At 48.6% G+C, this 25,650-nt stretch overlaps 1 long non-coding RNA gene across 1 annotated transcript in view; it reads left to right on the top strand.

Moving 5' to 3' along the window:
• Nucleotides 1-10,032: 10,032 nt before the first annotated feature.
• Nucleotides 10,033-25,650, top strand: part of LOC144599171 (uncharacterized) — a 59,123-nt gene continuing 43,505 nt past the window's right edge. Inside the window, exon 1 of the long non-coding RNA XR_013547973.1 lies at nt 10,033-10,169. This is a non-coding gene — a long non-coding RNA (uncharacterized LOC144599171). The remainder of the gene's footprint in view (nt 10,170-25,650) is intronic.

Below are 25,650 nucleotides of genomic sequence, written 5' to 3' on the forward strand. Positions count from 1 at the left end.
TCCTTTTGTGTAACATAATGTCCTAATTTGTGTACAGGTCCACCACCGATGTTCTGGCGACTGGTGGCCCAGCGCCTCATTTAATCCGGAGAAAATTACGAGAGCGCACTTGGAATCCCCCTCCCCTGGAGGTCCCGCCCCCCACCCCCCGAAAACGTGTTGCCTGGGCTGGGTGAGACGGCCGATCTCCATCACATCGCGACTTCTGCCGCCGATCGGTGAGTTGAATTTACCCCCCTGTGTCCAGGGCTCTGGAACTCTGGCCCGGCCAATAACGGCAAATCCGTTCCCGTATCCGTCTTCGGAGGCCAACTTTGCGGGCCGGTGTCTCGGCCCTCCTGGCGGCCTAGGCAGACCGCTCCAGTACCGTTGGACTCCTCTCAAAGGCCGTGACCTTTGTTGGTCCGGGAAAATGGATAATCCAGAAAGGCTCTGGAACCAAGGGTCCCGGAAAATCGGTGGTGGACCTGTACCCAATTTCAATAGACAATAGACAATGTCTTCTGAAGAAGGGTCTCGACCTGAAACGTCGCCCATTCCTTCTCTCCCGAGATGCTGCCTGACCTGCTGAGTTACTCCAGCATTTTGTGAATAAATACCTTCGATTTGTACCAGCATCTGCAGTTATTTTCTTATAGACAATAGACGATAGGTGTAGGCCATTTGGCCCTTCGAGTCAGCACCACGATTCAATGTGATCATGGCTGATCATTCACAATCAGTACCCCGTTCCTGCCTTCTCCCCATACCCCCTGACTCCGCTATCCTTAAGAGCTCTATCCAGCTCTCTCTTGAATGCATTTAGAGAATTGGCCTTCACTGCCTTCTGAGGCAGAGAATTCCACAGATTCACAACTCTCTGACTGAAAAAGTTTTTCCTCATATCCGTTCTAAATGGCCTACCCCTTATTCTTAAACAGTGGCCCCTGGTTCTGGACTCCCCCAACATTGGGAACATGTTTCCTGCCTCTAACGTGTCTAACCCCTTAATAATCTTATACGTTTTGATAAGATCCCCTCTCATCCTTCTAAATTCCAGTGTATACAAGCCTTGTCGCTCCGGTCTTTCAACATATGACAGTCCCGCCTGGGAATTAACCTAGTAAACCTATGCTGCATGCCCTCAATAGCAAGAATATCCTTCCTCAAATTTGTCCAAAACTGCACACAGTACTCCAGGTGCGGTCTCACTAGGGCCCTGTACAACTGCAGAAGGACCTCTTTGCTCCTATAGTCAACTCCTCGTTACATCCTCCAAACATTTCCTGACTGTTTTTTCCATTTGGCCACTCGTGTCTGCTCTGCCATTGGAGGAGTTGGCATCTCCCATTCTCTTTGGTCTCTCCCAACAAAGACCCGTCCATCCCACCTAACTGGGGCTGTCAAATAGTTAAAGTGTCTGCTCTTCTCATTTGGTTCCCTTGAATGGGAACTGTTTTTGAAATTGTGTTTACTTTGGACCAACAGGAGAAAATTGCAATAATTTCCGTGGGCGGCTCAGGTCAAAGTTCTCTCGCCGTCTCTCTCTATCTCAATCTCAGAGCGGAGCTGTGGCGCAGCGATAGAGTTGCTGCCTTACAGCACCAGAGATCCGGGTTCCATCCTGACCACGGGTGCTGTCTGTATGGAGTTAGCACATTCTCCTTGTGTCCATGTGAATTTCCTCCGGGTGCTCCGGTTTCCTCCCACACCAAAGACATACAGGTTTGTAGGTTAATTGGCTTTGGTAAAATTGTAAATTGTCCCTAGTGTGTAGGATAGGGCTACTGTACAGGGTGACCACTGGTCGGCACGGACTCGGTGGGCCAAAGGGCCTGTTTCCACAGTGGATCTCTAAAGTATAAAGTAAAGTCTAAATGTAAAACAGTACAGCACAGGAACAGCCCTTCGGCCCACAATGTCTGCACTGAACATGATGCCAAGTGAATCTAATCTCCTCTGTCTGCACATAGAAACATAGAAACATAGAAAATAGGTGCAGGAGTAGGCCATTCGGCCCTTCGAGCCTGCACCGCCATTCAATATGATCATGGCTGATCATCCAGCTCAGTAGCCTGTACCTGCCTTCTCTCCATACCCCCTGATCCCTTTAGCAAAAAGGGCCACATCTAACTCCCTCTTAAATATAACCAATGAACTGGCCTCAACTACCTTCTGTGGCAGAGAATTCCTCAGACTCACCACTCTCTGTGTGAAGAAATGTTTTCTCAGCTCGGTCCTAAAAGACTTCCCCCTTATCCTTAAGCTGTGACCCCTGGTTCTGGACTCCCCCAACATCGGGAACAATCTTCCCGCATCTAGCCTCTCCAACCCCTTAAGAATTTTATATGTATATTTTACATGATCCATATCCCCCCATTCCCCACATATACATGCATCTATCTAAAAGACTCTTAAACGTCACTGTTGTATCTCCCAACCTACCTGATCATGGGCCTGTAACACCATAACGCTGTAACACTATATTCTGCACTCTGGTATTTTACTCTTTGCACTCACTACCTGTTGCACTTGTGTGTGGCATGATTGCACTCATGTGGGGCATGATTTGACTGGGTAGCACACAAGCAAAGTTTTACTCATGACATTAATAAACCAATACCAATAACCAACTTCTCTCCTTTGTATTCGCTGCTTCGGTTAATAAAACAAAGGGCATGCAGATTTCACTGAGAAAGCTGCTGTACTAATTCACCATCCTCTGTTGCCAGGGCAACGTGCATTTTCCAATTTGCTGCATCTTATGGAAGGAGAAGGAAATAAGTGGATTGTGCTGGTGTGGAGCCGGAGTCACACGGAGACGGGAGCCACCATACATACCTCCCCCTTGGTTAGGAGCAGTATCCCAGAGTGAAAACGAGAGTGCAGACATACAGTCTTATTCTAGAGGCATTAACACCCTTTCCTCCATTTCATTCTATTCAACTCAACGGAGATTCTGGGATAGAAAATAAACTTCTGTTTGTTTAATACTTTTCCAATTTTTGGGGTTTTATTTTTCCTTTTACATCAGAGGAGGTTTAGTTTAGTTGTAGTTTAGTTTTGTTATTGTCACATGTACCTAGTTACAGTGAAAAGATTTTTTGGTCGCGCGCAATCCAGTCAGCTAAAAACGATACATGTTTACAATCAAACCGTCCACAGTGTACAGATACAGGATACATGGCATAATGTTTAGTGCAAGATAGAGCCCTGTAAAGTCTGATGAATGATAGTCCGAAGGTCTCCAATGGGGTAGATGGGAAGTCAGAACCACTCTATGGTTGGTGAGAGGACGGTTCAGTTGCCTGGGAAGAAACTGCCCCTGAATCTGGAGGTGTGCGTTTTCACACTTCTGTACCTTGTGCCTGATGGGAGAGAGGAGAAGCGGGAGTGAGACTGGTCCTTGGTTATGTTGGTGGCCTTGCCGAGGCAGCGTGAAGTGTAGATGGAGTCAGTGGAAGGGAGGTCGGTTTGTGTGATGGACTGGGCCATGTCCAAAACTACCAGAATGATGCCTAGATCAGGGAATATTAGCTACAGGGAGAGGTTGGGCAGATTTGAAGTAACATGGAACTGTAGGTGCTGCTGTCCTACCAAGTCAGGATGCTTCTTCGGACTGATTGTAAGAGGGGAGAAAGGAGGAAGAGGAAAGTGGGGAGAGGCCATGTTTTGTCTTGCCCCCTCCTCCCCCCCCCCCCTCACTTCCACCTTTTTTCAGCCCCCCCCCTCTGGCAGGTAGGTGGTGGTGGTGGATGGGAATACTTCTGTTGGATGCCTGCAACAAGTTGTCTACCACAGGGATCAGTAGTGTTTATAATAGATATGTTTATAATAACTCGGATGAGAATGAGGGTGGCCTGATGAGCACGCTTACAAACAAAGTGCAAGCTGCAGAGTCGTTCATAGTCACGATGGTTCTCTACAGTGGGGCGTGGAACAGCTGGATAGTTGGGTGGAGTGTTTTACTTTAGATTGGAGGTACAGCGCTTGAACAGGCCCTTCGGCCCACCGAGCATGGGCCTACCAGCGATCCCTGCACATTAACACTATCCCACACACACTGGGGACAATTTACATTTGTACCAAGCCAATTAACCTTCAAACCTGTAAGCCTTTGGAATGTGGGAGGAAACCAAAGATCTCGGAGAAAACCCACGCGGTCACCCCTCAGATCCATATTAAATCTTTCCCCCATCACCATAAACCTATGTCCTCTGGTTCTCGATTCCCCAACTCTGGGCAAAACACATTTTACATGCCTCTGTAAGATCACCCCTCATCTCCTGCACTCCAAGGAATAAAGTCCTAGCCTGCCCAACCTCTCCCTATAGCTCAGGCCCTCGAGATCTGGCAACATCATCGTAAATCTTCTCTGCACCCTTACCAGCTTGACACCATCTTTCCAATAACGTAGTGCCCAAAACAGAACACTATACCCTAAATGTGGCCTCACCAACATCTTATACGACAGTAACATGACCTCCGAACTTCTAAAGTCAATACCCTGACTGATGAAGGCCAAGTTGCCGAAAGCATTTTTGACCACCTTATCTACCTGTGGCAGCCTGACCCGCTGAGTTCCTCCAGCACTTTGTGTTTTTCTCAAGATTCCCGCACCTGCGGTTGCTGGTGTCAACCAGGATATTGTCCGAGGTGGAGTCTTTCAGTTGTGAGGAGGGACTGGAGAAACCGGGACTGTTCTCTGCAGACTGGAGGGGGTGAGGAGGGGAGGCGAGTGGTATATATAAAATTATGTTCCCCGAAACAGATGTAGATAAAGGCAGGCGACATGGATTTAGGGTAAGGGGGAAGAGATTCAGAGAGTTTAGTTTAGTTTAGTTTAGTTTAGTTTAGTTTAGTTTCGAGATACAGTGCGGAAACAGGCCCCCTGGCCCACCGAGTCCGTACCAAACAGCGATCACCCCGTACACAAGCACTACCCTACAGATTAGAGATAATTCACAATTTTTACCTAAGCCAATTGACCCACATACCTATTCATCTTTGGAGTGTGGGAGGAAACCGGAGCAACTGGGGAAAACGTACGTGGTCACAGGGAGAATGTACAAACTGGGTGCAGACAGCGCCCACAGTCAGGATCGAACCCGGGTTTCTGGCGATGAGAAGCAGCAACTCGACTGCTGCTCCATCCTGCCAAGCTGTATTCCGAGGGGTCGGGTCTGAGGTGTCATTGATCACCAGCGAGTGGTGAGTACCAGGAAAGCACTGCTCGAGAGTTGTGGAGGCAGAGTCACTGAGAGTGTTTAAGAAAGATAGGCACAAAGTGCTGGAGTAATGCAGCGGGTCAGGCAGCATCACTGGAGATAATGGACGGGTGACATTTTGGGTCAGGACCCATCTTCAGACTGTTTACTTTCACCAAATTGAAGGCGTAGCCATGGGCACTCGCATGGGCCCAAGCTCTGCCTGCCTGTTTGTCGGGTATGTCAAACAGTTCTTATTCCAGGCGTACACTGGCCCTATCCCCCAACTTTTTCCAGCAGTCTGAATAAGGGTCATGATCCGAAACGTCACCCACCCTTTTTCTCCAGAGATGCTGCCTAACCCGCTGAGTTAGTCCAGTGTCTATAGAGTCATAGAGTCATAGAGTGATACAGTGTGGAAACAGGCCCTTCGGCCAAACTTGCCCACACCGGCCAACTATGTCCCAGCTACACCAGACCCACCTGCCTATGTTTGGTCCATATCCCTCCAAACCTGTCCTATCCATGTACCTGTCTAACGGTTTCTTAAACGTTGGGATAGTCCCAGCCTCAAGTACCTCCTCTGGCAGCTTGTTCCATACACCCACCACCCTTTGTGTGAAAATCTATCTTGTGTGAAAGTCTATCTTTGGTATAAAATAGCATCTGCAGTTCTTTGTTTCTGCATAGTGTTTAAGAAAGGTGTGGCCATACTCTTGAATCACCCATGATTGAAGACTATGGACCCGATGCTGGAGGTTGGGATTAATATGGATGGGTCCCATCTGGTCAGCAAAGACATAGTGGGCTGAATGGCCTCATTTCTTGCCGAATGACTATGATTCTATAGTTGACGGATAAGAGATAGAGAGGGAAAAGGGTGAGAGATGGGAGTGAGAGAAAGAGAGAGAGACAGGAGGGAGAAAAAAGGGGTAACAGAGAGTGAGGGAGATAGAGAATGAGACAAAGACAGTGAGAGAGAAGGAGGGGGTGGGAGGGGTGAGAAATAGAGACAGAGGGAGAGAGAGAGACAGAGAGAGACGGAGAGAGAGAGAGAGAGAGAGAGAGAGAGAGAGAGAGAGAGAGAGAGAGAGAGAGAGAGAGAGAGAGAGAGAGAGAGAGAGAGAATGAGAAGGGGGGGGTCAGAAACACAGAGAGAGGGAGGGAGACAGAGAGAGAGCGAGAGAGAGAGAGACACACACAGACTGAGAGAGAGAAAGGATGGGGGGGGGGTCAGAAACAGGGAGAGAGAGACAGGGAGAGAGAGAAAGAGGGGGGTGTAGAGAAGCAGATGAAATAGAGCTGAGAGGAGAGTGTGGTAGTTTGGTAGTTTGGAAGTGAGACTGATTCTCGAGCCTCTGCAAGGAGTGGTGAAGACATTGGGGAAGTGAGGTTGCATGAACGATGGAAAATCCATCACTCCCGTCCCGATGCTAAACCCATTTGGGTTGAAAGGGAAATGTGAGCAGCCTGTGTTTTGGGGGAGGGTGCAGTGTACGCCCGGTGTCCTGGGCTGGCGGGCGGATGTGTGGCCAGCAGGGGTCACTAGGTAGCAGTCAGGTGTATGCCCTGCCATCTCACCATGTCTCCATCTCAGGGGAGAGAGCTACCACTCGAGGGAGCTCGAACATTAAAATCACCCCCACCCCTGCTACAGGGCAGGTTGGTCAGTAAGGAAGGGGAAACGGTACTTTCAGACACTTCCCAGTCACTGAAGAAATTCGCCATGTGACACAAAAGTATAATTCATTAATTCATTCCTTCAGTCATTAATTTCTCCGATTTCGACAGATGCACCGTACAAAAGCATCCCCTGTGATGTATCGCTGCTCAGTGTGAGGACAGGCAGCACAGTGGCGCAGCAGGAGAGCTGCTGCCTCACAGCGCCAGAGACTTGGATTCGATCTTGACCTCGAGTGCTGCCGTATGAAGTTCGTTCGTTCTCCCTGTGATCGTGTGGGTTTTCCCCGGGTGCTCCGGTTTCCTCCTACATCCCAAAGACACATGCAGTTTTGCAGGTTGATTGGCTTTGTAAAAAATTGTTAATTGACCCTCGAGTGTAGAATAGTGTTAGTGTACGGGGTGATCGCTGATCAGCGCAGACTCGGTGGGCCGAAGGGCCTGCTTCTGCACTTGTATCTCTTTTGTAAAGTCCAAAAAGTCTAAGACCGCTCTTCTCAGGTCCGCAAGACACTGCAGAAAGTCGTGGATGTATCTCGGTCCATCAATCTGACCAGCCTCCCCACCCACCGACTCCTCAGGAAAGCAGCCAACATAATCAAGGAAAGACACAAAGTGCTGGAGTAACTCAGCGGGTCAGGCAGCATCTCAGGAGAACATGGACAAGTGACGTTTTGGCTCAACACCCTCGATATATAGATATTAGCCAGTTCTTCATTCTTGCTTAGTCTAAAGAACCAAAACGTCATCTAGTTTAGTTGAGTTTAATTTATTGTCACGTGTACCGAGGTACAGCGAAAAGCTTTTGTGTGCTAACCAGTCAGCAGAAATAATATACGTGATTCCAATTGAGCCATCCACTGTGTACATGATAAAGAGAATAACGTGAATAACGTCTAGTGCAAGATTAAGTCCAGTAAAGTCCAATCAAAGATAGTCCAACGGTCTCCAATGAGGTAGGTAGGGGGTCAGGGCCACCTTAGCTGGTAAGAGGATGGTTGAGTTGCCTGATAACAGCTGGGAAGAAACTGTCCCTGAATTTGGAGGTGTGCGTTATCACACTTCTGTACCTCTTGCCTGATGGGAGAGGGGAGAAGAGGGAGTGACCGGGGCGAGACGGAAAAGAAGGAGTGACCGGGGTGAGACTGATCCTTGACTATGCTAATGGCCTTGCCGAGGCAGCATGAATTTAAAGTGAGGAATTAGAGCGATTTGCAGTGAAGGATTGGAGACATATTCAGGATGGTGAGACTTGGAGCTGTCAGCAGGCAACTGAGCCATCTTCTCACCAGTTAGAGTGTGGTCCTGACCTCCCATCTACCTCAATGAAGACCCTCGGACTATCTTTAATCAGACTTCAAATGTTATATCTTTGTAGAGAGGAGGGAGTGAGCAGGGTGAGGCTGGCGTTCGATTGTGCTGGTGGCCTTCCCGAGGCAGCGTGAGGTGTACATGTAGTCAATGGAAGGGAGGTTGGTTTGCGTGATGGTCTGGGCTGTGTCCACAACTCTCAGCAATATCTTGCGATCTTGTGGAGCTGTTCCCAAGCCAGTCCATGATGCATCCCAATTAAATGCTTTCTCCATCGCTCCTGTAGAAGTTGGTGAGAGTTGATGACGGGGTCATGCCGAACGTCTTAAGCCTTCCAAGCATGGATTTACGAAGGGGAAATCATGCTTGACTAATCTTCTGGAATTCTTTGAGGATGTAACTAGGAAAATTGACAGGGGAGAGCCGGTAGATGTGGTGTACCTTGACTTTCAGAAAGCCTTCGACAAGGTTCCACATAGGAGATTAGTGGGCAAAATTAGAGCACATGGTATTGGAGGTAGGGTACTGACATGGATAGAAAATTGGTTGACAGACAGAAAGCAAAGATTGGGGATAAATGGGTTCCTTTCAGAATGGCAGGCAGTAACTAGTGGGGTACCGCAAGGCTCGGTGCTGGGATCGCAGCTATTTACAATATACATTAATGACTTGGATGAAGGGATTAAAAGTACCATTAGCAAATTTGCAGATGATACAAAGCTGGGTGGTAGTGTGAACTGTGAGGAAGATGCTATGAGGTTGCAGGGTGACTTGGACAGGTTGTGTGAGTGGGCGGATGCATGGCAGATGCAGTTTAATGTGGATAAGTGTGAGGTTATCCACTTTGGTGGTAAGAATAAGAAGGCAGAGTATTATCTGAATGGTGTTAAGTTAGGAACAGGGAACGTACAACGAGATCTGGGTGTCCTAGTGCATCAGTCACTGAAAGGAAGCATGCAGGTACAGCAGGCAGTGAAGAAAGCCAATGGAATGTTGGCCTTCATAACAAGAGGAGTTGAGTATAGGAGCAAAGAGGTCCTTCTGCAGTTGTACAGGGCCCTAGTGAGACCGCACCTGAAGTACTGTGTGCAGTTTTGGTCTCCAAATTTGAGGATGGATATTCTTGCTATTGAGGGTGTGCAGCGTAAATTTACTAGGTTAATTCCCAGAATGGCGGGACTGTTGTATGTTGAAAGACTGGAGCGACTAGGCTTGTATACACTGGAATTTAGAAGAATGAGAAGAGATCTTATCGAAACGTATAAGATTATTAAGGGGTTGGACACGTTAGAGGCAGGAAACATGTTCCCAATGTTGGGGGAGTCCAGAACAAGGGGCCACAGTTTAAGAATAAGGGGTAGGCCATTTAGAACTGAGATGAGGAAAAACTTTTTTCAGTCAGAGAGTTGTGAATCTGTGAAATTCTCTGCCTCAGAAGGCAGTGGAGGCCAATTCTCTGAATGCATTCAAGAGAGAGCTGGATAGAGCTCTTAAGGATAGCGGAGTCAGGGGGTATGGGGAGAAGGCAGGAACGGGGTACTGATTGATAATGATCAGCCATGATCACATTGAATGGCGGTGCTGGCTCGAAGGGCCGAATGGCCTCCTCCTGCACCTATTGTCTATTGTCCAAGGAAGTAGAGGCTTTCTTGCCCATTGCTTCAATTATGGATGGGTCCAGGCGAAGTTGCTCGTGATGATTGCTCCTAGTTAATTTGAAGCTTTCAAACTCGAGCTGCTGAGAGGGCGCTACAGAGACGCAAGTCTCCCTTTGTTTTTTTAACTGGAGTGTGTATTAGCCGGAATACGGTAGCATAGGCTGGGACTCTGGCAGTGCGAGTGCCTTCGACAGTAACATGGCGAAGGCTGTTCTTTTTCCCAGCTCACCTCCCCAGCACGGGTATCCATAACCGAGGGCATTTGTAAACGGCCGGGGGGATAAAGGGAACTGAGATCCCAGGAATTAATACACACACACACTCAGAAACCAAGGTAAGAGATCTCAAACCAGCAGAACAAACCCCTTTGGGAGGGTGGGGGGGGGGGGAAGGAATGAGAGGATTGTTGTTACAGTGGGGCTGAAATGTACATCCTTTTTTAATCTTCTTTTCATGGAATTAAGCTTGGAATTTTTCTGTGTGTGAGAGAGAGGGAGAGATTGAGAGAGAGGGGGAGAGGGGGAGAGGGGGAGCTGTGGAGTTTTCCTGGCGGAGAGGCGAGCGAGATACACAGATAAGGGGGACGGAGAGGGGAAAAAAAGTTACCAAAGTTTAAAACTTTTGTGTGTGTGTGTGTGACTTTTTTCTTCTCGACTCTTTCGCTGCTGAGCTGGAGCGGGGATCGGGGGGGATTGGGTTCTTGGCATTTGTTGGGTGTCAATCCTTTAAAACAAAAGAATCAATGAATTATTCCTCAACTTTTCAACCCCCCTTTTTTTTATTACCTCCCCACTTTTTTATGGGTTGGTGGGGAGAGGGGGTTGAAATGTTTCAGGTAGAAGTCACTCACTTCTCAGTTTGAGGTGTGCGGTCGCAATAGGAATTTTGCTTCCATCGCATATAAAAGTTTGCTTGTAGATGTCTCTCCCCACTTTTCTCTCCCTATTATTTAAGAGGGGGGGGGGGGAGCGGTCTTCTTGAGACCAGGAGTCACTCGAGTGGGTTTTTAAAAAAAAAGCGTCCTCGATGTCATGGGGCTGTATTGCCACGTATTTTGTATTAACTCTGGGTTTTAGTGTAATAAAAAGAAACTGCAGTGATTTTCTTTTCTACACCCATTCCTCCCTCCCTCCCCCCCCCCCCCTCCCTTCCCAATTGTTGCAGCTGGTGATTTTATTTTAATGTATAAAATTACTTCTAAAAATAATATTTGCGAGGGATATCTAGAGAGAGAGAGAGAGAGAGTGTGTGTGTCCACTTCTTGCATTCCCAACATACTCCTGCATTCCAGACGGACTCCTAATTCCGAAGGAGGGGTGGAAAAAAAAGGGGGGGATGAAATGGGGGATTTGTGTCGATTTCGGCTCCTTGACAGAGACGTGAGTCAGAGCCCGGCCTGGCCAAAGCCCAAACTCAGACTTATTTGTGGGGGTTGGGGGGGGGGGGAAACACAAGATCGTAAGACATTTTAAGACATTTCTCTTCTCACCACCTCCCCCCCACCCCCCCCCCCCAAATTCCTTTATTTTTCTCGCGTCAAAGTAAATATGAAGTCGAGCTGGAAAGGTGAAAAAAAAAATAATGTTGGTATTTCAATGGTGTTGGACAGAGAGGGAGAGAGAGAAAGAGGGAGGGAGGGAAAGAGAAAGAGCGAAAATTATGTCCGGAGGCTGGAGATTGTTTGATAATGGTTGGAAGGGTCAGACTTCAGTAGCAGACGGTCGGTGTGGGTGTGAGAGAGAGAGAGGGGGAGAGACAGAGGGAAATAGAGGCAGACGGAGAAAGGGAGACAGGGACAGGGAGAGGGGGAGAGGCGGACAGGGACAGAAAGAGAGAGAGAGAGAGAGAGAGAGAGAGAGGGAAAGAGAGACAGACAGGGAGAGAGACAGAGACGGACGGGGAGATAGACAGAGAGAGACAGAGGTAGGGACAGGCAGACGGCGAGAGGCAGACACAGAGAGAGAGAGAGAGACAGAGACAGACAGAGAGAAGGCAGATGGAGAGAGAGGCAGAGGCTGGCAGACAGGGAGGCAGAGAGGAAGACAGAGAGACCGACAGATGAGAGATGATAGAGAGGGAGGCAGACACAGAGAGAGAGGGAGGCAGAGAGAGAGAGAGGGAGGCAGACAGACGGATAGGGAGGGAGCGAGACAGACTGAGAGAAGGAGAGTCAGATAGAGACTGTGTGTGTGTGTGTGTGTGTGTGTGAGACTGTGAATAGCTGGAGTTAGGATATCTCTTCAGAAAGCATTAGGTCCCCCCCCCCCCCCCCCCCCCCCGAGACACAGCCTGAAGAGAATCTGGCTTTCAAAAATAAAATCTGGATGCATGGGTCATATTGGAGAGAGGAGTAGACAGGCAGGCAGGGATTGACAGCACTACCATTCTGTCTGCCTCCAGTCGTGTGGAAATGAGAACTTTTCCAAACTGAAATGCTGCAAGACTATTGGAGGGACATGGTGGACTGTATTTTTAATTTAAAAAATCGACATGTTGTGTCTGGTTTACCAGTTCTTTTATTGCATGGATTTTATTTGGCGGGGTGGGTGGGAGGTGGGGAGAGGTGGGGAGAGGTGGGAGGTGGGGAGAGGCGAGGTGCAGTATTTTCCGTGTGTTTCGAGCAGTGAACCATGACATTCAGTCCTGATCCGAACGGGATGAGATGGTTATGAAAAATGTCAGACATTCCAGGAGGCTGATCTTGCCAAAGCCGGGAATTCTTACAGAAGTTTAATTTTGAAGCGACGACCGTTGGCAAGTTTTGCCAGGGAGCTGGAAACTGGGGTTGACTGAGGAGATAATAGTCTTGTGGATCACACGACTTCACTTCAACCCACCCCACTCAACAAAAATAAGTCTGTTGCAGAAATATTTTGCTTTGACTCGGGGCCAAGGCTGGGGGGGTGCTGGTGGAATGTCAGGGCATGAAGGTAGACACACAACGGTGTGGGGTAGTGCCTGCAGGACTATCACGGGGCAGGCAATGAGATGCAAGACCCAACTTGAACCACTTCCCCTCACCCTCCCCCTCCCCCTTTCTCCAGGGTTAGACACACAGAGAGAACCTCCCCCCACCCCGTCCCATCATACACTACCAGGGTTAGCCACACACCGTCCCATCACACGCGCCTGGGGTCAGACACAGAGAGAACCTCCCCCCACCCCATCCCATCACACACTAGCAGGGTTAGCCACACACCGTCCCATCACACACGCCTGGGGTCAGACACAGAGAGAACCTCCCCCCACCCCGTCCCATCACACACTACCAGGGTTAGCCACACACCGTCCCATCACACGCGCCTGGGGTCAGACACAGAGAGAACCTCCCCCCTTCCCATCCCATCACACACTAGCAGGGTTAGCCACACACCGTCCCATCACACGCGCCTGGGGTCAGACACAGAGTGAACCTTCCTCTCTCTACACCATCCCATCTCTGGAGAAAAAGGATGGGTGATATTGCGGGTCGGGACCCTTCTGCATTCTGTCTACCCATCGTGTTTCTCCAGAGATGTTGCCTGACCCGCTGAGTTACTCCAGCACTGTCTATCTTTAGAACAGTACAGCACAGGAACAGGCCCTTCGACCCACAATGTCTGTGTTAATAAACATGATGCCAAGATAAACTGCCTGCCTCACTGAGTTACTCCAGCACTTTGAATATCAAGGAAGATTCCAGCACCTGCAGTTCCTTGTACCTATTTCTTAAGGAATGGAGTTGACTTGAGTGGAGTTGATTGTCTTTGGAAGGAAGAAGAATAGTGTCTTTCTTGCCCATTCCTGGCAGATGAAAATTGGATGGATTGTGAGGATTATTATGTTCTGGTTACGAGGTTTTGTAACCGAAGCCAACAAACAATACTAGACTTGGAAACCACATTTGCCTCTTTCCTTTGTTATGTTATATATCTGCAATGGGCTCTGGGCTGGCTGAGATATTCAGAGGAGATACACTTCATGAATCCGTCCTTTTAGCAAGGTCGGAGAGGCACCTGTGAAGTCCACGTGCTGGCACGAGGGTCTGGTACCATGAGCAGGTTATCTCTGGTGAATTGGAATGCAAGGACCTGCTGGTTTGTGCCGAGGAATTTCTCCTGCTTCAAGGATTCGCGGTCAGCTGTGATCTTTGGCTTGCTTTTGTGCATTGTGTGCGTTTGAGGGAGGGAGGGAGGGAGGGAGGGCGATGGAAGACTGCAATACCTTTCAAAGCAACCTCAGAAACAGCTGGAAATGTGGCTACACCTTGTTTCCACATTTCCCTCACACCCGCACCCTGCCAGAGTAGAGTTAGCTGCCACCAATAACAAGTCAGTTGGCACAGAGTTTAGCTTAGTATATCTTAGTTTAGCTTGGCTTAGCTTAGGTTTAGCTTAGGTTTAGTTTATTGTCACATGTACCGAGGTACAGGGAAAAGCTTTTTTGTTGCATGCTATACGATCAACAAAAAGACTACACATGATTACAATTGAGGTGTCCACAGTGTACAGACACAGGGTAAAGGGAATAACGTTTAGTGCAAGATAAAGTCCAGTAAAGTCTGATTAAAGATAGTCTGAGGGTCTTCAATGAGGTAGATGGGAGGTCAGGACCGTTCTCTAGTTGTTGATAAGGACGGTTCAGTTGCCTGATAACAGCTAGGAAGAAACCGTCCCTGAATCTGGAGATGTGCGTTTTCACACTTCTGTGCCCCTTGCCTGATGGGAGAGGGGAAAAGAGGGAGTGAGACTGGTCCTTGGTTATGCCGGTGGCTTTGCCGAGGCAGCGTGAAGTGTAGGTGGGTCTGCCCATGTTCTCCAGAGTTGCTGCCTGGCCCTACTGAGTTGCTCCAGCACTTTGTGTCCTTTGTGCAACCTTGCCTGGTGGGAGTGGGGAGATGAGGGAGTGAGACTGGTCCTTGGAGTGGGGAGATGAGGGAGTGTCTCACCAGCCGATTGCAGAGAACAGGACCGGGGTGACAATAGACAATAGACAATAGGTGCAGCAGGAGGCCATTCAGCCCTTCGAGCCAGCACCGCCATTCAATGCGATCATGGCTGATCACTCTCAATCAGTACCCCGTTCCTGCCTTCTCCCCATACCCCCTCACTCCGCTATCCTTAAGAGCTCTATCCAGCTCTCTCTTGAAAGCATCCAACGAACTGGCATCCACTGCCTTCTGAGGCAGAGAATTCCACACCTTCACCACTCTCTGACTGAAAAAGTTCTTCCTCATCTCCGTTCTAAATGGCCTACCCCTTATTCTTAAACTGTGGCCCCTTGTTCTGGACCCCTAACATTGGGAACATGTTTCCTGCCTCTAATGTGTCCAATCCCCTAATTATCTTATATGTTTCAATAAGATCCCCCCTCATCCTTCTGAATTCCAGTGTATACAAGCCTAATTGCTCCAGCAGGGTGGGTAGACAGCCGGTTATCAATCTGCAGTCTGGCCCACAGGGGGAGGCTAGGCGTTGCGATGCGGTGTGGGCTGGTTCTGTTGGGTCAGCTCAGGTGAGCTTTGTGGAGCATTTGTTTCAGATCCTTCTATGACCTCAATAAAACCTTTGTGAGCAGCGTGGCTAACCCAGAAATGAAACCGGAGATCAAGAGACGAACACGATCACGAGTGGAATAGATCGGGTGAAAGCAGGCTCCTGTGCTTTGAAATTGCCGTACCAGGCCACGATGCAACCAGTCGGGATGCGTTCTACAGTGCATCTACTTTCTATAGGACCCGAGGGCCTGAACTACAGGGAGAGGTTGGGCAGGCTAGGGCTTTATCCCTTGGAGTGCTGGAGGCAGAGGGGTGATCTTATAGAGGTGTATAAAATCATGAGAGGAATAGACTGGGTAAACGCACTGAGTCTTTTACCCAAAGTAGGAGAATTGAGAACTAGAGGACATGGGTTTAAGGTGAAAGATTTGTTAGGAACCTGAGCGGCAACTTTCTTTCACCAAGGTATAATGGGTATACGGAATGAGCTGCCGGAGGAGGTAGTTGAGGCAGATAATGTTTAAGAGACATTTAGACAGGGACATGGATAGGAAAGGTTTAGAGGGGAGATAGACACAAAAAGCTGGAGTAACTCAGCGGGACATGCAGCATCTGGAGAGAAGGAATTGGTGACCCTTCTTCAGACTGGTTTAAACCAGCATCTGCAGTTCCATCTTACACAAGGTTTCGGCGGATATGGGCCATATGCGGGTATGTTGGTCAGCATAAGCAAGTTGGGCTGAATAGCCCTTTCCCATGCTATATGACTTTATGACTGTCTCATGTGGATTATAAATAGAAGGCGCTCAAAACTCTCAGTGGGCCTGGAAGCATCTGCAGAAACAGAGACCAGAGTTAAGGTTTCAGGTCAAAGACCTTTAATTAGCACCCGGCACAAGTGAAACACGCTCATAAGTCATAGGAGCAGAGTTGGGGCATTTGGCCTATCTTTCCCTCTCAACTCCATCCACCTGCCTTCTCCCCGTAACCCCTGACACCCTTACTAATCAAGAACCTATCAACCTCCGCTTTAGAAATACCCAATGACTTGGTCTCCACCGCTGTCTATGGCAATGAAGTCCACAGGTTCACCACCCTTTGGCTAAAGAAATTCCTCCTCATCTCCATTTTATTCCGAGGCTGTGCCCTCTTGTGCTAGACTCCCACTAGTGGAAAAAGACACAATGCGCTGGAGTAACTCAGCGGGTCAGGCAGCATCGCCGGAGGTGAGGTCAGGACAAAGCCTGGTGAGTGATAGGTGGATACTGGTGAGGTGAGGGAGGAGCTTTGAAAGGCAGATGACTGGACCAAGGCCAGAGATGAAAAGACAAAAAGTGTGACACATGGATAGAAAAGTCTGAAGAAAGGTCCTGATCTGAAACGTCTGATCCGAAATATCACCTATCTATGTTCTATGAGAAGATGAGGGAAGGATGGATGGGATAGTTCCTTGACAGTGGTGTCACAGTTTGATAGGGTGGTGAAGAAGGCTTTCTGCACATTGGCCTTCATCAGTTGGGTTATTGAGTATAGAAGCTGGGAGGTCATGTTACAGTTGTACATGACATTGCTGATGCCACATTTCGAGTATTGTGTTCAGTCTTGGTCACCCTGTTATAGGAAAGATATTGTTAAGCTGGAAAGGGTGCAGAGAAGATTTACAAGGATGTGATTGGGCAGGCTAGGGCTTTATTCTTTGGAGCGCAAGAGGATGAGGGGTGTGTTTCGAGAGGTGTTTAAGCACTCTGTGTTTTCCAAAGTCCATAGAAGATCATAGCTGCTGAGGTTAGTGTTGTGCAAGGTTCCAAAGCCTACTGGCTGCTGGGAAGAAGTTGTTCTTAAACTTGGAGGTCATGGTCCTCGGGCTCCTGTATCTTCTTCCCGATGGTAGCAGCGAGACAAGAGCATGGCTGGGGTGGTGTGGGGCTCTCCTGTAGTGGGAGCGTCTAAGACCAGAGGGCACAGCCTCAGAATAAATGGACATACCTTCAGAAAGGAGACGAGGAGGAATTTATTTAGCCAGAGGGTGGCGAATCTGTGGAATTCATTGCCATAGACGGCGGTGGAGGCCAAGTCATTGGGTATCTTTAAAGTGGAGATTGACAGATTCTTGATTAGTAAGGGCGCAAAGATTGCGGGGAGAAGGCAGGAGAATGGGATTGAGAGGAAAAGGTAGGATCAGCCATGATCGAATGGCGGAGCACTCGATGGGCCGAATGGCCTAATTCTGCTTCTTTGTCATGATCTAGATCCCTTCAATGGTGGGGAGGTCAGTACCGAGGATTAATTGTAACAAGATTAATCTCTCTCTCTTTTAAAAATCTGCACACACGCACTAAACTACTGGAACTCCTCACCCCTCCCTCCCCCAAACTTCATCTGCCTCCACCCCTGTCCTGTCTCCCCTGTCCTCTTAGCTTGAGAAAGGCTGAAATCTGCACACACGCACTAAACTACTGGAACTCCTCACCCCTACCTCCCCCAAACTTCATCTGCCTCCACCCCTGTCCTGTCTCCACAGTACTCTCAGCTTGAGTAAGGCTGTTGATAAGAGCTGTTTGAGGGGAGAGTTTCATTTGATTCTGGTTGTGCTTCTATCAAACATTCAGGGCCATGTTCCCCTCTACCAGAATATCAAAGCTTCCCTGTTCTGTGTTCAAACCAGCACCTTCTGCGTCTGCACACTCTGCACTGCATTAAACACCTCCAGCCACCGCAGAGGCTTGGAAGTTTCTGTGAATGCACTAAACACTCCCCTGCGATGGGATTAGGCACAGTGTAACTGTGAGCAGATGGGTTATTCCCCACGGCCAGGATTAGTCACTCGGTAACTGCACACAAAGAGCCTCTCCACCAGAAAGCAAAGTTCGACGGGTCAGGCAGCATCTGCGGAGGGAAATGGGCAGGTTTCATCTTTCCAAAATAGACTTTATTTGCAAAAAATATATAAATAACCAAATAAATTATTTGCATAAATATTATTTATATCTATACATATATATATATAGCTGTAAGGCAACTACTCTACCACTGAACCACTGTGCCATCCCTATAATATTGAAGATAAACACAAAATGCTGGCGTAACTCAGCAGGACAGGCAGCATCTCTGGAGGGAAGGAATGGGTGACGTTTCAGGTCGAGACCCTTCTGTCTACCTATAATATTGAATATATACACTTAGGATGTATTAAGAGTTCTACCAGCTTTTACCTTATTAAGAGTCAAGAGTTAAATTAAGAGTTAATATACATTAAGAGTTGTGGACTGTTTTTGTTTTTACACGCATACACACGTATATAAAATATATACATGTACACACATACCCATATGCTATATTAAAGCAAAATCTGCCTGCAACTTAAAAAATCCAAATTGTACACATTCAATATTTTATCGAATGGCGCAGCGGTAAAGTTGCGGCCTCACAGCGCCAGAGAGCTGGGGGTTCGATCCTGATTAAGGGTGCTGTCTGTACGGAGTTTGTACGTTCTCCTCGTGACCACATTGGTTTCCTCCCACACCCAATGACGTGCAGGCTTGTAGGGTAGTTGGATTTGGTAGAAGTTGTAAATTGTCCCTAGTGTGTAGGATAGTGTGCGGGGTGATAGCTGGTCAGTATAGGCTCGGTGGGCCAAAGGGCCTGTTTCCACGCTGTATCTCTAAACAAAAGTAAAATTGCTAGTGACTGTACATTCAATCTCAGCAGCCTCAGCGGATACCATCACCCTTGCACCTCGTGCCACTGCCAACCTGTTCGAGGGACTCAGCCCCTCAATGTTCAGCAGATCAAGAACCGTGCATAACACCGACAGATCAGTCCCACCACTACTCTACCCACCGCATAATACTGGAGTACAGTCCCACCAGTACTCTACCCACTGCATAATACTGGGGTACAGTCCCGGCAGTACTCTACCCACTGCATAATACTGGAGTACAGTCCCACCAGTACTCTACCCACCGCATAATACTGGAGTACAGTCCCACCAGTACTCTACCCACCGCATAATACTGGGGTACAGTCCCGGCAGTACTCTACCCACTGCATAATACTGGGGTACAGTCCCACCAGTACTCTACCCACTGCATAATACTGGAGTACAGTCCCGGCAGTACTCTACCCACTGCATAATACTGGGGTACAGTCCCACCAGTACTCTACCCACTGCATAATACTGGAGTACAGTCCCGGCAGTACTCTACCCACTGCATAATACTGGAGTACAGTCCCACCAGCACTCTACCCACTGCATAATACTGGAGTACAGTCCCACCAGTACTCTACCCACTGCATAATACTGGAGTACAGTCCCACCAGTACTCTACCCACTGCATAATACTGGAGTACAGTCCCGGCAGGTTGGGTCTGTCACTGTATAACACTGGAGTACAGTACCGGTGGGGACGGGTCTGTCACTGTATAACTCTGGGGTACAGTCCCGGCAGTACTCTACCCACTGCATAATACTGGGGTACAGTCCCGGCAGTACTCTACCCACTGCATAATACTGGGGTACAGTCCCGGCAGTACTCTACCCACTGCATAATACTGGATTACAATCCCGGCAGGTTGGGTCAGTCACTGTATAACACTGGGGTACAGTACCGGTGGGGACGGGTCTGTTACTGTGTAACACTGGGGTACAGTACCGGTGGGGACGGGTCTGTCGCTGTATAACTCTGGGGTAACATGGAAAGCTCTTTTCCCACTAGGGCAACTTGGAAGCAATGACAAGTGGCTCAAAGGGCCTGATTCTGTTTTTCAAGTCCCCCATGACCAAGTTGATCTACCACTTAATTTTGTCATTTGTTAAAATCCTTCAACTAACAGGATAAGCTGAAGATGGCCTTGCATGGGCGGGGTGGTCTTCTTCAGTGTTCAGAGATGGTCAGAACCTTTTTCCAAAGGGTGGAAAACTAGAGAGCATAGCTTTAAGGTGAGAGGGGCAAAGTGTAAAGGTGATGTGTGGGGCAAGTGTTTTTAGGTGTGGTGCCAGTGGTGGTGGTGGAGGCGGATATGATAGTGGTTTAAAAGTCTTTTGGATGGGCGCACAGATATACAGGGAGTGGAGGGTAATGGATCACGTGCTGGCAGCAGGGACCAGATTAACGTGGCATCATGTTTGGCACAGACATTGTGGGCTGAAAGGCCTGTTCCTGAGCTGTACTGTGCTATGTTCTTCATAGACTGGCAAATGGGATTGACATCAAGGCTTATAGGTCAGCATGGACGAGTTGGGCAGAAGGGCCTGTTTGCATGTTGTGGACTGTATTGTAGATTGTCCAAGAACAGGCTGTGGTTTAGTTTAGTTTAAAGATACAGCATGGAAACAGGCCCTTCGGCCCACTGAATCCATGCTGACTATCGATCACCTGTTCACACCAGTTCTAGCTTACCCCACATTCTCATTCCTTCTCGACACACCAGGGTCAATTTACAGAAGGCAATTAACCCACAAACCCACACGTCTTGGGATGTGAGAGGGAACCCCCACAATCAGAAGGAGAATGTGCAAATTTCACACACACACACATATACGTGCGCATACAAACGTACTCAGCCACTGCCTGAACCCGGGATCGAACCCGCGCTGCTCTGCCCCTGGAGGGGCTGAGTGCTTCCTCCCGCTGTGATCCCACAAGCCCTCGGGTTTATGGAGCGGCTTTAGTGTGTGTGTGCGTGTGTACGAGTGCGTGTGTGCATGTGCACGTGTGTGTGCAAGTGCGTGTGTGCGTGCGTGTGCATGTTAGAGCCTTACCGACTCGCTGCAAGACTTTGCTGAGCGCCGATAAGACTGGAAACCTGTTTGTTTGGTTCTGGGATAAAGGCTGGAGAGAAACGTACCTTCAGCGTGGAGTCTGGGAGTCGTGCGCAGACTCCTGCATGGGAATGCCGTGCCATTGAGGGATGCCACAGAATGGTTAGTTGGGGCTGGCACACAGAGCAGTGATTGGGCCTGCGGATTCCGATGATGTTAGCCCTGGAGAATGCGTGCAAACTATCTGGGATGTGGGACATATGGCTGATTCAATGCTATGGGTCTCAGGCTTTGAACTAAAGCCTAGTGATTTGTTTCGAATTTCAAAGAAGCCCCCCACGTTTTCTCTGCAATGTTGGCCGCAGTTTCCAAGTCCCCATCGCACGCAACACTTTCCTTCCTTCCAGCTCACCAATTGCCTGTCCTTCTTGCCTCTGGTACGGAGGGGGAGCACATTCACCCCCGGGTCTGGATGTGGGTTCATCCCCCACTCTGGCCCCCGCCAGTGTAAAAACAAATGTCGCTGACACTCCATCTACTCCCTTAGTTAAACGAAAAGTCTGTAGGAAAAGTGATTTTATAACACTTTTACAATCAATCAGTCTGAATCTACAATCAGTCTGAAGAAGGGCCCAAGCCAAAGCATCACCCTACTACCCATATTCTCCAGAGATGCTGCCTGACCCGCTGAGTGAATCCAGAACTTTGTGCCTGTAAGTGAGTCTGTTATTTATTTTAAGAGAAAGCTGTTCTGTCTGTGGAACCTTTATCTGACATCACTGGAGCGCCTCAGAGTGGCATGGTGGCACAGCGGTCGAGTTGCCTTGCAGCACCAGAGACCCGGGTTCGATCCTGACCATGGGTGCTGTCTGTATGGAGTTTGTACGTTCTCCCTGTCACCTGCGTGGGTCTTCTCTGGAATCTCCAGTTTCCTCCTACACTCAAGACGTCCAGGTTTGTAGGTTAATTGGCCTGGTTTAATTGTAAATTGTCCCTAGTGTGCAGGACAGTGTTGGTGTGCGTGGATCGCTGGTTGACGTGGACTCGGTGGGCCGAAGGGCCTGTTTCCATGCTACATCTCTAAACTAAACACTTAAACTGGTGATTTTCATATCGCCCTGAGTGTGGGATCTTGCTGTGTAAGAATAACTGCTTGGTTTCTGACTGTGACTACTCAAAAACAAATAATTAGAATATAGAAATGTCATGGTAGCGCAGCGGTAGATTACTGCCTTACTGTGTTAGAGCCCCGGATTCGATCCTGACTTCAAGTGCTGTCTGTATGGAGTTTGCACGTTCTCTGTGTGACCGCATGGGATTTCTCCAGGTGCTCCGATTTCTTCCAACACTCCAAAGGCATAACTGGTTTGTAGGTTAATTCACCGTCGCATACAACACATAATCCTCCAACAATTTTGCCACCTCCAACGGGATCCCACCACTAGTCACATCTCCCCATCTCCACCCCTTTCCACCATTCCCTCTGCAACTCCCTGGTTAACTCATCCCTTCCCACCCAAGCCACCCCCTCCCCAGGTACCTTCTCCTGGAACCGCAGGAGATGCAACATACCTCCGCCCTTGACTCTGTCCAAGGACCTCGACAGTCCTTTCAGGTCAGGCAGAGGTTCACTTGCACCTCCTCCAACCTCATCTACTGTATCCGTTGTTCAAGATGTGGACTCTTATACATCGGCGAGACCAGATGTAGACTGGTCGATCGTTTTGCTGAACACCTTCGCTCAGCCCGCCTGAACCTACCTGATCTCCCAGTTGCTAAACACTTTAATTCCCATTTCCATTCCCACACTGACCTTTCTGTCATAGGCCTCCTCCATTGTCAGATGAGGCTAAACACAGATTGGAGGAACAGCATCTCATATTTCACGGGCAGCTTACAGCCCAGTGGTATGAATGATGATTTCTCTCACTTGCCCCACATTCCCTCTCTCGCCGTCCCTCCCCCACCCAAGTCACAACAGCTTTGCATTCTTGCATATCTATATCTCTCGTTTCCCTTTCCCGTGACTTGCAGTCTGAAGAAGGGTCTCGACACGAAACATCACCCATTCCTCCTCCAGAGATGATGCCTGTCCCGCTGAGTTACTCCAGCATTGTGTGCATATTGTAGGTTAATTAGCTTCGGTAAGATGTAAAATTGTCCCTCGTGTGTAGGATAGTGCTCGGGTATGGGGTGGTTGCTGGTTGGCACAGACTCAGTGGGCCGAAGGGACTGTTTCCGCCCTAAATCTCTAAAGAAACAAGGAACTGCAGATTCTGGTTTACAAAAAAGGGCACAAAGAGTTGGAGCAACTCAGCAGGTCAGGCAGAACACGGACAGGTGGTGTTTCAGGTCAGGACCCTTCTCCAGACTGACTGTAGTGGGGAGAGGGTGAGCGAAAGAAAGCTGAAAGAGAGGAGGGGGGCAGGACAAAGTCTGGCAGGGAATAGGTTCATACAGATAAAGGCTTTTTCATTGATAGACAGATGGTTGGAAAAAGGCCAGAGATGAAAAGACAGAAGGTGTGAGACAAGAGGATTGAAGAGCTGCGAATTGGAAAGCCAGAGGAAGGAAGGAACACGATGGGTCAGGCAGCATCTGTGGAGGGAATGGTTAGACAGCATTTTGGGCCGGGATCCTTTAGAGCCTCTTTGCTGCCCATTTCTGTTGTCCCCACGGCATCTTGGTGCTACATTTGTTTACAGTCAGCAGCTGGTCCATAGTTTGACCAGGAAAGTGGTGCGATCAGGAGCTGAGCAGTCCTGCTAAAGCCCACGCAGAAACGCATGGAACGGCAGACGCCGGACTATGGAGCAAAACACACAGTGCTGGAGGACCAACAGTGGGTCAGTGGAGGGATTGGACAGGTGACGTTTTGGGACAGGACCCTTCGTCAGACTGCTCACAAAACCCCTGTTCTTTTCCTCACAAACTCCTGAGGAGAATTTCTTCGGTGGGATAAATACAAAAAGCTGGAGTAACTCAGCGGGTCAGGCAGCATCTCTGAAGAAACGGAATGGGTTTGATGCTCTCTGATCCGATGAGTTACTCCAGCCTTTAAACCAGCATCTGCAGCCCCTTCGCACAGCAGATTTCACAGTGGAGCAGATACTGGAGACAGGTCACGACCAGAAACGTCATCTGTCCATTTCCCTCCACAGTTGCTGCTTTAGTTCCTCCAGCGCTTTGTGTTTTGCTGGCAAAGCCTAAAACTGGGCATTAACTAACTATTTATTAACAAGCAGACGCAAAGAACTGCAGATGCTGATTTACAAAAAAAGAGACACAAAGTGCTGGAGTACCTCAGCGGGTCAGGCAGCATCCCTGGAGGTCACGGATGGGTGTTGTTTTGGGTCTGAAGAAGGGTCCTGAACCAAAAAGTCACCTAGTCACCAAAAGTTAATTGACTGGGTAAATGTAAAAAATTGTCCCTAGTGGGTGTAGGATAGTGTTAATGTGCGGGGATCGCTGGGCGGCGCGGACTTGGTGGGCCGAAAAGGCCTGTTTCCGCGCTGTATATATATGATATATGATATATGATATATCCATGTTCTCCGGAGGTGCAGGAAGGAACTGCAGATGCTGGTTTACACTGAAAATGGACAAAATGCTGGAGTAACTAATCAGGTCAGGCAGCTTCTCTGGAGAAAAGGAATAGGTGACATTTTGAGGCAGTGCCTATCATCAGACTGAGTTGGGGGAGTGGAAGAGGTGTGAAAAGGTACAAAGAACAAATGATGGAGGAAGGAACTGCAGATGCTGGTTTACACCAAAGACAGACACAAAATGCTGGAGTAACTCAGCGGGCCAGGAGAGAAGGAATGGGCGACGTTTTAGGTCGAGACCCTTCTTCAGATTGTCATCCATTCCTTCTCTCCAGAGATGCTGCCTGCCTGCTGAGTTACTCCGGCATTTTGCGTAAAATACAAATAGTGCTGCCTGTCCCGCTGAGGTACTCCAGCACTTTGTGTCTTTGTTTAATGATACGTGTGGTTTGGCAGTACTAATGAGGCCACCACCCCTCACTGACGGATGGTTGCGAGCAGACTGATTGTGTGGTAATTAGCTCGGTGCATTTATCCTGCTTATCCAGGACATACCTGGGTAATTTTTCACTGGCATAGATGGCAAGTGCAACAGGATCGTGAGGAGGTATTAGATTTAGCTTTTTAGTTTAGAGATACAGTGTGGAAACAAGCCCTTCGGCCCACCAAGTTCGCGCCGACCAGCGACCCCCCTTACACTAGTTCTACAGTGCCCTCCATAATGTTTGGGACATAGACCCATCATTTATTTATTTGCCTCTGCACTCCACAATTTGAGATTTGTAATAGGAAAAAATCACATGTGGTTAAAGTGCACATTGTCAGATTTTATTAATTTTGGTTTTTATACATTTTGGTTTCACCATGTAGAAATTATAGCAGTGTTTATACATAGTCCCCCCCATTTCAGGGCACCATAATGTTTAGGACACATGGCTTCACAGGTGTTTGTAATTGCTCAGGTGTGTTTAAATGCCTCCTTAATGCAGGTATAAGAGAGCTCTCAGCACCTAGTCTTTCCTCCAGTCTTTCC

This window comes from Rhinoraja longicauda, chromosome 13 (assembly GCF_053455715.1).
Source record: "Rhinoraja longicauda isolate Sanriku21f chromosome 13, sRhiLon1.1, whole genome shotgun sequence".
NCBI classification, from domain to species: Eukaryota; Metazoa; Chordata; class Chondrichthyes; order Rajiformes; family Arhynchobatidae; genus Rhinoraja; species Rhinoraja longicauda.